The sequence below is a fragment of the Lithobates pipiens genome, unplaced genomic scaffold (assembly GCF_037356315.1).
Source record: "Lithobates pipiens isolate NorthernLeopardFrog02 unplaced genomic scaffold, aLitPip1_a1.2 Scaffold_10, whole genome shotgun sequence".
In the NCBI taxonomy this organism is placed as follows: Eukaryota; Metazoa; Chordata; class Amphibia; order Anura; family Ranidae; genus Lithobates; species Lithobates pipiens.
Genome location: NW_027507686.1, coordinates 194,668,230 through 194,685,386, shown reverse-complemented (window position 1 = coordinate 194,685,386; position 17,157 = coordinate 194,668,230).

Genomic DNA, 17,157 nt, shown 5'->3' with positions numbered 1-17,157 from the left:
GAAGGAGTGGGTTGTCTTCCAGCTTCCTGTATCGAAACTCCTACTTGTTTGCATCCGCGCAGACCGGCTCACGAGAGGATCCGAGCTGATTCGGTGATTACGTGATATCCGAAGGAGTGGGTCGTTTTCCGGCTTTCCGCATTGAAACGTCTATGTGTCCGTATCTGCGCATACCGACCGGTGATCTGGTAAGCCTCCATTTACTATTGATTTACAGCGGTGAAGGGTCCACGTGGTCAAGCACTATTTTTGTTTGAACAAACAAGATCAACTACACTTTTGTTGTACATTCACATGGGACATCTACACTGTGTTGCACCATTATACATCTTTTGACTTCTTCATTTTTGGTTTTTGTTTTTCAAATTTATTGGACATCAGAGTTACAGACAAATGTTTTTTATCTGAAAGTATTTTTCACTAATGATTTTCACATTATTTAGATTCACAATATTTTCCCATTATTTAGGTTTTTTACTAAAATTTATAAATTTTCTTATTAACCACTTCCCGCCCAGCGCACGACGATGTACGTCGACAGAATGGCACGGGCAGGCATATTGGCGTACAGGTACGTCCAATATTCAATACCGCCCTGCCATCGGGTGTGCGCCGCCGGCGGCGCGCTCTCGTGCTGGTCGGGACCCCCGTGAGTCCGGTCGCGGGACCCGTGGACTCGATCGCCGCGGGCATCCCCGCGATCGTCTCACAGAGCGGCCGAATGGAGGAAATGCTGTGTAAACAACATTTCTCCATTCTGCCTAGCAACTTGTGACGCTGATCTCTGCTCCATGTGATTGGAGCAGAGATCAGTGTTCACTAAATGAAAGCCCAACCCCCCCACAGTTAGTAACACACCCCTAGGAACACTTAACCCCTACACTGCCACCCACTGGTTAACCCTTTCACTGCCAGTGTCATTTACACAGGAATCACTGCATTTATATAGCAGTGATTACTGTATAAATGACAATGGTCCCAAAAATGTGTCAAAAATGTCCGATGGGTCCCCCACAATGTCGCAGTCACAATAAAAATCGCTGATCGCCACCATTACTAGTAAAAAAAATAATAAAAATTATTAATAAAAATGCTATAAAACTATCCTTATTTTGTAAACGCTATAACTTTTGCGCAAACCAATCAATAATCGCTTATTGCGATTTTTTTTTACCAAAAATATGTAGAAGAATACGTATCGGCCTAAACTGAGGGAAAAAAATGTTTTTTTATATATTTTTAGGGGATATTTATTATAACAAAAAGTAAAAAATAATGTGTTTTTTTCAAAATTGTCGCTCTATTTTTGTTTATAGCGCAAAAAATAAAAACCGCAGGGGTGATTAAATACCACCAAAAGAAAGCTCTATTTGTGGGAAAAAAAGGACGTCAATTTTGTTTGGGAGCCACGTCGCACGACCGCGTAATTGTCAGTTAAAGCGACGCAGTGCCGAATCGCAAAAAGTGGTCTGGTCTTTGACCAGCAAAATGGTCCGGTCTGCAAGTGGTTAAGTCACATCTATATTCAGAGGTTAAGCGCTGCACTTTTATTTTTTCTGTTTCGTTGTGCCCAGTATCCTGGTTATAGTGTTCAGCTGCTGATTTTTAATTAAATTTTTTTACTAAGCGCAGATTTTCTACTTCTTTCTAGTGTTGTCCCTTGCCTCTCTAGATGGAACAAAACCTACTTGGTCCATGTGGATCAGCTGAGGGAGATGCTGCTGCAGCCTCGTGGCCAGAATTTTGGTGAAAAGTTTCAGGTTCGAGTTTAGGAGGGAGATTGGGCGGTAACTCCCGCATTGGGACAGGTCCTTACCCTCTTTGGGGATGACCGATATATGCGCCCACAGAGTGGTGTCGTGTAATCTGGTCGTCGTCCCCAGACTATTAAAGAGATCTGCTAGGGGGCTACCCAAAGATGGGAGCAGGGTCTTATAGTAGGCGAGTGTCAAGCCATCTGGGCCTGGCACTTTGCCCGGTTTCGCGCTCTTCAAGGCTGATTGTACTTCCGTTAATGTAATGTAATGTAATGGGTCTCGTATTTCTGGCGATAGGGATGGCATTTTGGAATCTACAAGATATTGTGAGATAGCGGCGGGGGATGGCGACGGCCCGGTCAAGTTGTACAGTGAGCTGTAATAGTTCTTGAACTCTTGGGAGATCTGTAGGGGTAACGACTGTTTCTGTCCCGATGGTGTCATAACATGTGAGACATAGGACGCTATACGTTGCGTTTTCAAGGCCTGAGCAAGGTGTCTCCCGATTCGTACACCGTCCACCTACATTTCTGTAGAGCTGCTTTAGCTCTATACTGGAGGAGGTCATTTATTTGTGAGCGAATAACGTCTAGTTCTACGCCAAGGGCTCTAGTTGGGGCTGTTTTATGTGTCTGTTCCGCGGAGTGGAGCTTGGCAAGGAGGGAGTCTAGTTTTTCAGTCCTCTGTCTTTTTAGTCTGGCCCCATGTTTTATGAGGACCCCCCGGATTACCGCCTTATGGGCCTCCCACCCCACCCCCATGTCACTGTCCGGGGTGTTGTTTGTGTCAAAGTAATGGCCTATTTCCTTGATCACGTCTGCCAGGACTGCGGGGTCCTGGAGCAAACTCTCATTAAGGCGCCACTGCGTTTGAGGGTGCGTATGTTTGTCTGACAAATTATACTGCATGCTGATCGGGGCATGGTCAGACCACGTAATTGACCCGATGGAAGTGTGTGCCACTGCGTGCAGTTGTCTGTGTGGTATCAGAAAATAGTCCAGACGTGAGTAAGTCTGGTGTGGCTTTGAGAAGAATGTGTAGTCGTGTTCCCCCGGATGGAGGAGTCGCCAGGCGTCTATGAGTTGTGCCGAATGTAAGGAGAGGCCTATACGTTTGTGCGTGTCTCTCGTGGTAGTAGATGTACCTGAAGAAGTGTCTTCTATAGGGTTGAGGGGGATGTTCAGGTCACCTCCCACTATTAGCTGGCCGTTAGCAAAACGTAGAAGGTGTTCCAGTCTTTTTTTAAGGAATACGTCTTGACGGTCGTTCGGGGCATAAAGGTTTGCTAACGTGACCTTCCTCCCCCCAATCATACCCTTCCAATTCAGGAAGCGTCCCTCCTTATCTGTCTGGGATTCTATTAGTGTCCACGGCACCCTCGCCGAGATGAGGATCGTCACCCCCCCCTAGATTTGACTTCAGTATATTTGGAGTGGTATGCTAATGGGTAATGTCGATTTCTAAGTAATGGCAGACTACTGTCCTTGAAGTGAGTTTCCTGTATATACACAACGTCCGCTTTGGCACGTCGCATATCGTGGATAAGGATCCTACGTTTTTCAGGTATATTAAGACCCTTTGCGTTGATGGAGACTATGTGGACAGAGTCCATCGCTATAAAAAGTAGTATATCAAGTCAAGGGAGGGGAAGGGGAGAGGGAGGAAGAAGGAAAAAATTTAAAAAAAGGGGGGAGGGGAGGGGATTATAATAAATGGGAAGCAGAAGGGAGGGGGAGGGACGTAAGTAATATATGTGTGGGGTAGGGGGCCGCCACTTAACTGTGTGGCCAAAAGGGAATACTAAGTTAGCCTAATCGGCTGCAACGCTCTCCAGAGCTACCTCTGATTACTGAGCGTAGGCCTAAGTGGGAGATGGGGTATACCGAGTTTTAAAGGTGAGCTCCCGGCCCTTCCTGGTACTCCCCCCCCCAGCCATTTACAACTATACAATAGAAAAAATAAAAACAGATATATAAACCGGCATATCAAGAAAAGCAAAAAGTTAGGACAACAGTTTAGCATTTATGTGTGTTAACATCTGCGCCCCCAAGTATAACAGTGTGTAAGGCATACTACCAATGGCAAGAGGCCACACGGGTCATGAGGGATTGCCACGCAGAAGCGGGAGCCGCCGAGGGATATTATTGCCCTTCACCGAGCTGTAGAAATAGTGGGGTTCGCGTCCCCGATGCGGCCGCCAGTTCCGCTGGGCAATCCCACATTTTCAAAAACACATGCCCCGGTGTGGAGGCATAGATCAGTTTAAATGAGAACCCCCCTCTCCATTACCATCAGGTCAAGTGCTCAATCAGGCGTAAAGGCCTTCAAAGTCTCTCTGGCAATCACGTGGTTTCCCCCACCTCCCCCAATACAAGAAGGTAGCAGGTTAATGCAAATCCTGGGCTCCTCCCCCCATGCGATCTGTTTTCTATGTGTCATTCGACATGTCCCCAGGGGCGGAAGTCCCAGCTGCACCCCCTGTACTGGGGTGCAAAATGTACCTTCAGATAGTGGACCTGCTGTCAGACCAGAGGATTTCTGACCTAAGTCAGGAGGTCCTATCCATGTGTGCCCTGTCCAAGGCCACCTCCACCTCTGGATCACCGAGCTCTGTGCGGAAAACACCCCTGACCACCTCGCTCATATCCTCCGGTCCCGCCGCCTCCGGGACCCCCCGGAGCCGCAGGTTGTTGCGGCGGCTCCGGTCTTCCAGGTCTTCCATGTGTAGCTGGAGGGAGATGGCGGTATCTCGGTGGTGGTCGCGCGACTGCTCCAGCGCAGAAACTCTGGCCTCCAAGGATGTCAGGGATGTCTCCCCCGTGGACACGCGCTCTGCTATGCTGGAGACCTCCCCCCGGACCTCCTGGATGTCCCTGCTGTGTGTTTCCTCTAAGCGCAGAATCAATGCTTCTATCGCCGATTGCGTTGGGAGGGCCTGGAGCATCTCCCTAATGTCATGGTCAAGCGTGGAGGGTGTAGAAGCCATTGGGGCAGACATCACCTGCTCTCCCTGCTCCGTGTCTGCCATACAATATACTGGCAGTGTCTCTTCGGCGGGCTGGGGTGGGATGGAGGACACCGCTCGTGTCCGCTGCAGTGAGGCCTGTATGGTGCCTCGTGGAGACGCCACAGTCGCGCCCGGCGGAGATCCTTCGTTGCACCCACGGAACGAACCGGCAGACTTGCTGTGGGGGGTCCCTCGTGTCGCTCCCCATGTCCGGTGTTTCCTAGATGAGCTCATACCGGTGGGAATGCCTGTAATCACCGGGGCATGAGGCCGTGGTCCGGGAGCTCTAGAGAAAAGCTGCTTCACTCGGCCATTCCTTAGCCACGCCCCCCACCTTCTCGCTTTCTAAGGTCAAGGATCCCCAGGGATCCAGTAAAGCAAAAAACGCTATTTCTGGCCTTAGATCACTTACTATCCCAAGGGGTGATAGTAGAAGTGGACCCAAAAGAACAGGGTTCAGGGTTTTACTCGAATCTCTTCACCGTTCCAAAGCCAAATGGAAGTGTCAGACCTATCCTGGATCTGAAGGATCTGAACCAGTTTTTACGCATCCGGTCCTTCCGAATGCAGTCAATTCGCACTGTGGTCTCCTCCCTGCAAGGGGGAGAGTTTATGGCATCAATAGACAGGATGCATATCTCCATGTGCCAATTTTTCCCGCACACCGAAGGTATCTAAGGTTCGCGGTAGAGCGGCACCATTTTCAATTTGTGGCCTTGCCGTTCGGGCTCGCTACGGGCCCTCGAGTCTTCACAAAGATTCTGGACCCTCTCTTGGCAAACTTAAGAGCTCAGGGTATAGCTGTCATGGCTTATCTAGACGACTTGCTTCTCATGGAGAAAACAGTAGCGTTCCTGAACCACAGTGTTTCCAAAACACTAGAACACCTGGAACGCCTAGGTTGGATTATAAAACTAGAAAAGTCGTCCCTACAGCCTGCTACCAGGTTGGAATACCTGGGTATGTTTATTCGACACCGCTCAGGGCAAGGTGTTTCTGCCAAGGCCAAAAGCCTTGGCCATCGGGGATCTGGTGCGCCTAATTCTGGGCAGGAGATCTTCCCCCATTCGGTTATGCATGAGACTGTTAGGGAAAATGGTCGCCTCCTTCGAAGCCATTCCATTTGTCCAGTTCCACTCAAGGCCTCTGCAAAGATGCATCCTTGCGGCCTGGAACAGGAAGCCCCAATCCTTGGATCTTCCTATGCGTCTATCCCCAGGGACACGCAGGAGTCTCATCTGGTGGTTACAAACCGAGAATTTGCTGAAAGGCAAAACCTTTCTTCCTCTTCCATGGAAGGTTATTACGACAGATGCCAGCCTGACAGGCTGGGGAGCAGTGTTAGAGGAGACGTGCTCGCAGGGGCAATGGTCTGCGATCGAGAAGCTATTGCCCATAAATATCTTGGAGATCCGGGCAGTTTATATGGCTCTCATAAGGTGGTCTTCCAGACTACGGGGTCTCCCTGTTCGGGTTCAGTCCAACAATGCCACAGCAGTGGCCTATATCAATCACCAAGGCGGTACCAGGAGTCTGGTAGCGCAAAAAGTGGTGAATCGCATACTTGTCTGGGCAGAAAAGCATGTTCCATGCCTTTCTGCAGTCTTCATTTCAGGAGTGGAAAATTGGCAGGCGGATTTTCTGAGCCGCCAGAAGTTGTGCCCAGGAGAATGGACTCTGCACTCCGACGTGTTTTTGGACATATGTCGCAGGTGGGGTACTCCAGACGTAGATCTGTTTGCGTCCAGGTTCAACAGAAAACTGGACAAATTCATGTCAAGAACAAGAGATACACTTGCTCAGGGATCAGATGCTCTGACAGTTCCCTGGGATCAGTACAATCTGATTTATGCCTTCCCCCTGTGCCCGCTTCTGTCGCGGTTCCTGGGAAGAGTCAAGAGGGAAACAAAGTCGGTCCTTGTGGTAGCCCCGGCTTGGCCCAGGCGACCGTGGTATGCAGAGATCATGAAGTTGGCAGTAGGCAGACCATGGATCCTCCCTCTCCGGCCAGATCTGCTCTCACAGGGTCCAATCTACCATCCTGCTTTACACAGTCTGAATTTGACGGTTTGACTGCTGAGACCCACATTCTGAGAGACCATGGGCTTTCGGGGCCAGTCCTTTCTACTCTGGTTAATGCCAGAAAGCCGGCCTCCAGGCTTATTTACTACAAAATCTGGAGGGCATATGTTTCCTGGTGTTAACTCAGGGAATGGCATCCTAGAAAGTATGTCATTAGCAGGATCTTGGCCTTTCTCCAGTCAGGCCTAGAAATGAATTTGGCCGTAAGCACTATCAAGGTGCAGATTTCGGCCTTGTCAGTATTTTTTCAGAAGCCACTTGCATCGCATTCCCTGGTGCGGGCTTTCATCCAGGGGGCTATGCGGATAAGGCCGCCAGTCAAACCTCCAGTATGCCCATGGGATCTAAATTTGGTTCTCTCAGCTTTGCAGGGGCAACCTTTTGAATCTTTGCATCTGGCTTCATTAGTTCTTTTGACCAAAAAATTGGTTTTCTTGGTAGCCATTTCCACGGCTAGAAGAGTGTCAGAACTAGCAGCTCTCTCCAGCAAAGAGCCGTATCTAATTGTTCATAAGGACCGGGTGGTCATGCGCCCCAACAGGTCCTTTCTACCTAAGGTGGTTTCGGGATTCCATTTGAATAAAGATGTAATCCTACCATCCTTTTTTCCAGACCCACAGTCCGCAGAAGAAGAATCTTTGCACACTTTGGATGTGGTTAGGGCAATCAGTATCTATCTTCAGGCAACGGCTCAGATAAGGAAAACTGATTGCTTATTTATTTTGCCGGAAGGCCCTAGGAAGGGCCAGGCAGCATCAAAATCCACTCTCTCAAGGTGGATCAGACAGATTATTTCTCAGGCCTATAGTGTTTGAGGGAAAATCCCTCCTTTTCAAGTGAAAGCGCACTCTACTAGGGCTGTAAGTGCTTCTGGGGCAGTGCATCACCAGGCCTCCCTGGCTCAGATCTGTAAGGCTGCGACTTGGTCAGCAGTTCACACATTCACCAGATTCTATCAGGTGGATGTCAGAGGGCAAGAGGATATCGCCTTTGGGCGCAGTGTACTGCAGGCTGCAGTTTAGGTCCTCCGGCCCATGGCGGTCTATAATTATGATCTGTGTCTCCCTCCCCTCAATCTGAGCATTGCTTTGGGACATCCCACTATGTAATGAGCTCCTGTGTCCCATGATGTATGATCAAGAAAATAGGATTTTTATATACAGCTTACCTGTAAAATCCTTTTCTTGAGAGTACATCACGGGACACAGCGCTCCCGCCCCTCTTGGGTTTTACGTGGTTTCCTATTGCTTTTCTACAAAACTGAGGTGCCTCCCATATGGGAGGGGTTATATAGGGGAGGAATTCTCCTTAATTGGGGTTAACCAGTGTCCAATCACCAGAGGTGACTATATAACCCACTATGTAATGAGCTCCTGTGTCCCGTGATGTACTCTCAAGAAAAGGATTTTACAGGTAAGCTATATATACAAATCCTATTATTTTGTTATTGCAATGTATATGGTTATCTAAATGCTTGCTATATCTTACATATGGATGTATAGCGTAGAACTAGTTATATTTTATCTGCAACTGATATGATTATATAAATATTTGACATCTCTTACAGATGGAAGTATAGCATAGAACTAGTTATATTCTATCTGCAACTGATATGATTATCTAAATGTTTGACATGTTTCACAGGTGGAAGTATAGAATAGAACTACTTCTTTTTTATTCAAAAATGATGAGAGTATCTGTTTGCTCTATATACAAAAGGTGTTACACAACACCTTTTCAATTTCCTTATGTCCTGGGTGTTATTCTTAGCATCTGTTTTTGTTCTGTATGTATTGTTTCTGCTTAAATGCCATGTGTCTTATTTTGTATGTTAGGTGTAGCCTGCCAGTCCACCTGCTTTTCTATTTCAAACTTACCACATCAGGGCATGGCAGCGCATCCATCCCAGCGTGATCAGTTTTCTTTGTTGGTTCTACTTGGTAGCACAGCCTGCGTGTACTCCAGTGTTAAGACTTCTGCTGATATGCTCCCCTGCCCAGCCCTTCACTGTGAAGCAGGGGCGTACGTAGAGCATTTGGCACCCAGGGCCCATCCTATATCTGGCACCCCCCCCCCCAACTGTAAAAACACCCACAAAAAAACACCCTCCTCTGCCAAGATCAGCGTTTTTTAATTCTGCTTTCTTTTTTAAATGGTGCTGTTGGCTACCGAGTAAGCCGGAAGTGACACTGTGCTGTCGCTTCCAGTTTTCTACATTGGAGACCTGATCAAAGGCAAATTCGGCTTTGTTCGGGTTTCTGGCCAGCTGGCTGGTGGCTCAGGTCTGCGGGTGGGATGGGAGACCTGGGCGGAGCTGTGGGGGGATGGAGATGTCCCCTCCCGCTCCTTGTAATAACAGCGGATGCTGTTCATCCATGGTAGCCAGTGACAATAGACGGGAAAGGACAGAGGTGTCAGTCACTCAGGTGTGAGCAGATGCCACATTTTTGGACAGATTGTGCCAAGGTCAGGAAAGTGGAGAGCTGGACTGGAGCTGCTATGAGGGAGACATCAGAGTGAGACAGCTGACAATACAAAGTATGGCCCATACTTTGCATTATCTACTGTCCTCAGGGACAGATCTGATCCAGAGATCCCACTGTATGGCGATCTCTGGATCGGATCTGTCCCTGAGGACAGCATTGGCATTGATGATTTGATTCAGATTTGGGAACGGACCTGCTGACAAGGCGTGTTGCTTGCTGGACCGTGGATGGGATCTGATGGCCGCGGGGAAGATGGCAAGATGCTGCAGTGACCTGCTGCTTGCTGGACGGATCTGATGACTGCAAGATGTGGGTGTAAGTCCCCCCTTTATCAGATCAGCTCATCTACTCTATACCTGGTTTGTGAACACAGCAACACCACCCCCCCCTTACCGGGTAAGCTCAGCTACTATAGGTGGGTGGTAGTCACACAGCAATATACAGCACACACATGCGTTCTGCAACCTGTATACAGCACACGCCTGGATTCTGCCACCTGTACATAGCACATGCCTGCATTCTGCAACCTGTACATAGCACACGCCTGGACTCTGCAACCTGTATACAGCACACGCCTGGATTCTGCAACCTGTACATAGCACACGCCTGCATTCTGCAACCTGTACACAGCACACGCCTGGATTCTGCAACCTGTACATAGCACACGCCTGGATTCTGCAACCTGTATACAGCACATGCTTGCATTCTGCAACCTGTATACAGCACATGCCTGCATTCTGTAACCTGTATACAGCACACGCCTGCATTCTGCAACCTGTACATAGCACACGCCTGGATTCTGCAACCTGTACATAGCACACACCTGGATTCTGCAACCTGTACATAGCACAACCTGGATTCTGCAACCTGTACATAGCACACGCCTGCATTCTGCAACCTGTACATAGCACACGCCTGCATTCTGCAACCTGTACATAGCACACGCCTGGATTCTGCAACCTGTACATAGCACACGCCTGCATTCTGCAACCTGTACACAGCACACGCCTGGATTCTGCAACCTGTACACAGCACACGCCTGGATTCTGCAACCTGTACATAGCACACGCCTGCATTCTGCAACCTGTACACAGCACACGACTGGATTCTGCAACCTGTACATAGCACACGCCTGGATTCTGCAACCTGTACATAGCACACGCCTGCATTCTGCAACCTGTACATAGCACACGCCTGGATTCTGCAACCTGTATATAGCACAAATCTGGAGTCTACCACCTGCACATAGCACACACCTGGATTCTGCAACCCCCCCATCAGGTCAGCTACACTATACCTACTACACAGCAACCCCCCCCTTCCCCTTCTATGACAGAGCAGCACAGTAAGGATGGCAGGACAGACACACTCCTCCAACGTCTTCTCACAGCTCACACACATCCTATCACCAGCTCACCTCGGCTCTCAGCTTCAGCTGGCGAGGTTTAGACTCTGGAAGATGGTGTGGACACAGAGTGTAACAGCAACCCCACCCCCGCGCTGAATGATGACACACTCAGCTCGGCTGCTCAGCAGTGGTGGGTGGAGCTAGCAGGTGAAAACAGAAACTAGACCATACTATTTCGGCCACAGTGCTGGGGGTGTTCAAGCTCACAAAAAACTCACAAAAAACAGAGCAGCCAGAGCCAGGGATTCCCTTCAGGATACTGTCAGACAGTGTCTGAGTGCATAGTGAACCCCATAGCAATGCCACCCAGCCACTTACACCCCGCTCAATGTGTGGCACCTGGGGCGGAACGCCCCCCCCACCCCCTGCTTGGTACGCCCCTGTTGTGAAGATCAGTGTACCACTGTCTCTCTGCTTACCTCACAACTTTTAATCTTGAGAATTAGGGACGCTTGAGGGAGGTAGAAGCCTATGGCGCGCCAAAGCAAAAATGGATGTGGCCAAATTATACAATGGGAGGGGTTTAATGACATGGTTAGACAAAACCCAGGCTTTGGGCATGTGTTGGGGGTCACTTTGGGAGGTGGAGGACTGTGGAGGTACTAGAAGGTGGGGTAGAGTGGGGGACAGATATATACTGGGGAATGTATATTGCCCTGCTTAGTAAAATTATGGATGTGTAAATTGTAATGTAAACTATGACCCACACAAAATAGTTCCACATTGTTCCCTGTAAATCAGTTTATTTATTCATAAAAAAAGTAAAAATAAAAAATTGCTAATCTCTTGAAATTTGGGGGAGTTATCCCTCCTTTTAATGAAGATTCAGGAAGTATAAAGGTTGCTGATTTTGAATCAATGTATTTAATAAATGAATCAAAAGGTTGTTACTGATTCATTAGCAACCGTGCTACACCTTCGGATTCCAATTTATAACGGAGTGCCCCCTCAAATTTTGAGTATTGTGCCCTTTTTTTTTACTTCTTTTGTGATAAATGTTTTAAATTAATCAATTGATTCAACATCAGCAATGTATTGTTGAATCCTTGTAGCACCTGTTTTTTTACTCATCCAGTATCTCCTAAATACAGGGCTTGATATCTTGATGTTGAAGGCTGGGCTAACCCCTCGCCACTTCTGTTGCCCTTCCATTTATATATGCAGATTGGATTACATGGATGGATCCCTTTGGATCTATGGTCCTAATTGTTTTGTCACCAGTAAAACGAACTGCATTTTAGACTTGTGCACAACGGAAAATTTCGTTTCGTTTCGATTCGTTGTCATTCGTAAAATACCTAATTTCGTTCTGTTATATTCGTTATGTTACGTTAATACGTTTTCGGATAATTCATTATTATTCGTAGAGTGTTGAATTCATTCTCTATTATTCGTTAAAAAGTCGTTTGTTTATTGAATCTTTTAACACACACAATGACAACGTCTCTTCTCCTCGGCTCAAATACAATACAACACCCTTCTAACTCAGTTCTCAGGAATGCCCTTTGCCAGTAATCCATCCTCCGGCACAAAATTAATTAGCTGATTGGACTATAAGATTTACTTTGAGCTGACCTTTTGTTTCATTAGATCTTTAAAGAATTACCGAATCATGTCGAATTCATTCAAATTCATTCGTTATATTTCTTTCGTATTCGTTGTTATTCGTTATTTTTTTATTCGGACATTCGGATGCATCCGAATGGCCGAAAGATGCAAAATTCGGCCGAATTTCGATTCGTTACGAAACGAATTGCACAAGCCTACTGCATTTTTACATCTATTTCCTATTTCATATAACAGTCTAAAAAAGAGGTGGAGAAAATCATCTAATCATATCCACATTTGAACCACCATAGATGTAGCAAGTAGACAGTAGATAGCATTTGGACTGTCACAACATAACACTGAACCCAACTGTCAGGTTTCAGACTGCCATGCAACCTAGCCTTCCCCCATAACCACTTGCCAAAACGCCTTCCAAAAAAATTAAAGAACCATAATGTGAACAAGTGCTAAAATAATTTTATGCAGGAATCCAAATCAAATAATATCGCAATCTGGGGGAATTGGATAGAAATTGGGCAGAAGTTCACTGCGGCTGTCCCTGCTCTCACTGATAGATGATACCACAACTTAAAATTGTCCAGCAGCAGGACATTTTTAATGAGGCTATAGTAAAAGAGTACAAGCAGTTGTTTTACTAGATGAATTAGTCCCCGTTCACATCGGTGCAATTTGACAGGTCAAATCTCATGTCAAATCGGAGCCTATTGCCAGCAATAGGAGCATCCCAATCGGTGCAACGCGACTTTGCGGTACCGCACCGATTTCCAAAAGTAGTTCTTTTGGCGACTTCGGGGGCAATTTCAATAGACACCTATGCATGAACCTGCACAGATCTTTCAAGTCGCCCCCAAAGTCAAACTGGCCATGTTCAGTGTGAACGAGGGCTTTAAGTGATACTGAAGTCAAATTTTTTTTTGTTTCAATTTAACAATAATGTTATATTTACCTCCTCTGTGCAGTGGTTTTGCACAGAGGAGGTCGGATCCTTCTCTTCTTGGGTCCCTCTTTGGCACTCCTGGCCCCTCCCTCCTGTTAAGTGCCCCTACACTAAGCAGCTTGCTATGGGGCACCCGAGCCAAGCCACAGCTCCATGTGCCCATTCAAAGAGCCGCGGCCCGACCCTGCCTACTCTCTCTCCTCATTGGCTCACTGACTTTGACTGACAGCAGTGGGAGCCAATAGAGCTTCACTGCTATCTTAGCCAATGAGGAGGGAGAGTCCCAGGCATCCGAGTCTCTTGTGCAATATTGCTGGATCGAGATGGGGCTCAGATAATTATGGGGGGGGGGCTGAGGGGAGTCTGCTGCACACAGAAGGATTTTTATCTTATTGCATTAACACTACAGGGCAAGGCCTATTGCTGACATTTGTTGTTTACAAGTTAAAATCAGTATTTTTTGCCACAAAATGACTTAGAACCCGGGGGGCGTGACCGGAAGTTGAGGTGGACGGACGTGCCTTTGCTGAGCTCCGCCGAGGCCTCTCAGCATCTTCGTCCATCCATGTCCACTGGGCGTTTTTTCGCCCCGCTAGACCCTCCATCCATCCCGGGGAACATCTGAGCTCCAGACGGAGCCGTTATTTTCGGCTGCTCCAACGCCGAAACCGATCCCGGGGCTGCGGGCGGCGAGACAGGCCGGTCTCCGCCGCCATCTTGCGGCCTACTCCGCACCTCGAGACCTCCGGACGGCAGCTTTCGGGACGCATCCCGAGCCGGATCCCACGGCGCCACTCACCACTGGGCCCACAAGACTCCCCCGCCTGGGACAGGGGGCTGATGATCGCCCGTCGGAGGTCAGGAGAGGATCCAGCACTACATCCTGAGAGGTGAGACCCGGCGGCCATCTTGGTACACCTGAGGCCTACAGCAGCTCTCTTGCAAACCCCCTCTGGCAGCTGTCTCGCTAATCCTTTCAGCGAGGACACTGTCCCCAATCTCAGTACAGCCTGCCCCCCACTGGATAGCTGTCCACTCGGTCCAAGCGCCTCTCTAAGTCCTGCACAAGCTCTAGGCCCCACCAGCGGCCATCTTGGTGCACCCAGTCCCTCCTTCCACCCTCCTGAGGCCCACATCTCTCCAATCTGCACCCTGATTTGTGCCTGGACTCTCCCTGTAACCCATTAGTGCAGTGTTTCCTGGACTCCATCACCGGACTGTCTGCCGCGGATGCGGCCTAGTGAGGCCTAGCGAGGCCCAGTGAAGCCTGCCAGTTACCACACCTTCCTGCCCCAGCGCCTGGCAGGGGGCCTACTCACTGGAACCTGGACACTACAGCTGCCATCTCATCCCCCCACACTCCAAGATCCCAAGACAGCTGAAGTAGAGGCGGTGATTGTGAGCTCCACGGACTGCAGGTGAGGCACTGTCTTAGCCCAGGGGGCCCTTGCTTTCCCCAGGCCTCGCCCTGCTGTGTTCTGGACACTCTCCCTATCCCCACGGCTCCACGGCCCTCTCCCCGACCCGGCCTCCTCCTGGGTTCAGGCTCTCCACAGCCTGACTACCGCCCTAGTGGGTTAGAGCTCCGGCTAAGGCCCCTTCTCCGGGCTACACCTGGCTTGGCCTCCGCCATCTCCGCTCGGAGTCTCCGTGGACCAATCCAGGAGGCCCCCCCCTGATCTGGGTGAAATTGTTTGACCATCAAGGCGGACAGCTACGGTGAGTCCACGGGAGTCATCTACTCACCAGTCGGCTCTCCCTACACAGCCTCTTCAACAAGCCCCTAAAGAGACATACCCCCTTCTCCTGAGACTTTCATAATTTCAGTTGTTGGAATCAGCGCAAAATAGCAGAACTCATGGGCGACTAACAACGCTGACACCATGTCTTAGTATGGCTTAATATACCGCTCCTTTCCTAAGGGACCCTGCACCGCTTCATAAGCTCTCACATACACAGGGTCATTATCAGCTGCCCCCCGGACCCCTCCGGATACTACATGGGCAAAGTTGGTTTTCAAAAGAATATATATCAAGGCTTTATCCCGCCATTGACCTCCCGTCCTGCACACGTCATGGAGCGATACCTACACAGATCGCAATCTCCAGCCTTACACACGTTGGCAGAACCACTAGAGGCCACCGACCCCCTGCCCTCCACACCTAGTTCTCTTCACAAAGGTGGCTCTACCCAGCAAACAAATCCTGCCGAAGCAATTACGGTAACGGTCCTGGACCTGAAACTACAGACACTCCTACAGGATTTGACACGCAATATAGCTAAAGAGGTTGGAAAGCTTGCTCAGGAGCTTAGGGGAGAGATCGACCAGCTTGGAGAGCGTACTGCCACTTTGGAATCTAAATTTGATGAGAATGTGCAATACATGCACGTATTGGAGGACGAAAACGCATTTCTTAAACACACAGTCTCCCAAATACAACTACAACAAGAAGATTTGGAGAATAGAGAACGTCGCTCAAACGTGAGGATTCGTGGAGTCCCTGAAACAGTCGGTGATAAGGAGTTGCGGGTATACTTGCTTGATCTGTTTGTCACTCTGGCTCCGTACATACCAGATATCGATTGGCGTCTAGACAGAGCCCATAGATCTTTGGCCCCTAAACCTCCTCCTGGATCCAATCCAAGGGACATTATAGTCCGTTTCCACTATTATGACAGCAAGGAAGCTTTAACTGCAGCCACACGCAATAAAAATAGCATCGATTTCAAAGGCTCTAAGATCCAGATCTTCAGCGACCTTTCTCCCATCACCTTGGCCAAAAGGCGCAACCTCCGACCAATCACTGCACACCTCCAACTACACCAAATCCCCTACAGATGGGGTTTCCCTTTTCGGCTGTCAGCATCCAAAGATGGCACACAATACTCTATCAGAGAATTGCATGAATGTGAGGCCTTCATTCGAAATTTGGGCCTCCCACCTGTCCCGGAAGAGGACCTTCAACTCCCCCCGCCTGCTCTGGCCCCCAAACCTCTCCAAGCCCCTACGGCAATTTGGACCCCAGTTCGTCGGAGACATCAGAGAGGCTTCTCCACACCGCAACGCCCCAATGTGCCTAAACAACCCACCTGAAGTTCCAGAGCCTGTCCGAATTGCACCTCCTTACCCTTGGTTTCCAGGAACCTATCGGACCTCTTCAGGAACTCTTCGGGGAACATCCCCCTAACTTTAAATCTCTCCCATTTCTGTAGTGCTCAACGAGCCTCCTTCCCCCCCCCCCCGCGGGGCCCCTCCAGCTGGTATTGTACTCCCAGTCAATGGTGGTATGTCTGACCACTGTTCAAATGTTAAGAATCCGAGGTTAATCATTCTTTGAGGGAGCGGTACATAGTTTACCACTCCAAATGTTTGTTATGTCCCTTTATAGGTCCAAGGTATTCTGCCTTGGCTTCCTGAAGATTTTATATCCTTCAGGCTTTCAAGATACATGTTTTATGTTTTTTGTTTTTTGTCTCTTCATTTCTGTCTCTCTATATTTTACTCAGGTTATTTTTTTCAATTTTTTAAAGTTTTTACCAGGTCCTTTTTTGACCTGTCCTGATTCTTACATGTCGCTGCAGGTTGTAAACTTGACATACAATATTATGTTACTAGGAAATGCTGATGTGTATATGCCTCTTCCAGACCTCCTTAAATCAGAGCACTCCAACCACATGTACAAGATTCCAATATCATCTGCTAATTATTCCATGAATGTATTATGGCTCTAAAAATATTTTCCTGTAATGTTAAGGGCTTGAATTCCTTAAGAAAACGCTGGCTAGCCTTGAGGGAATTCAAATCCTCAGGGGCTGATGTGATAATGGTTCAGGAGACGCACTTCCGCCCGGAGGGCTCATTTAAATTTGCCTCCAAGCTGTACCCTACTGTTTTTATGGCCTCCAGCCCA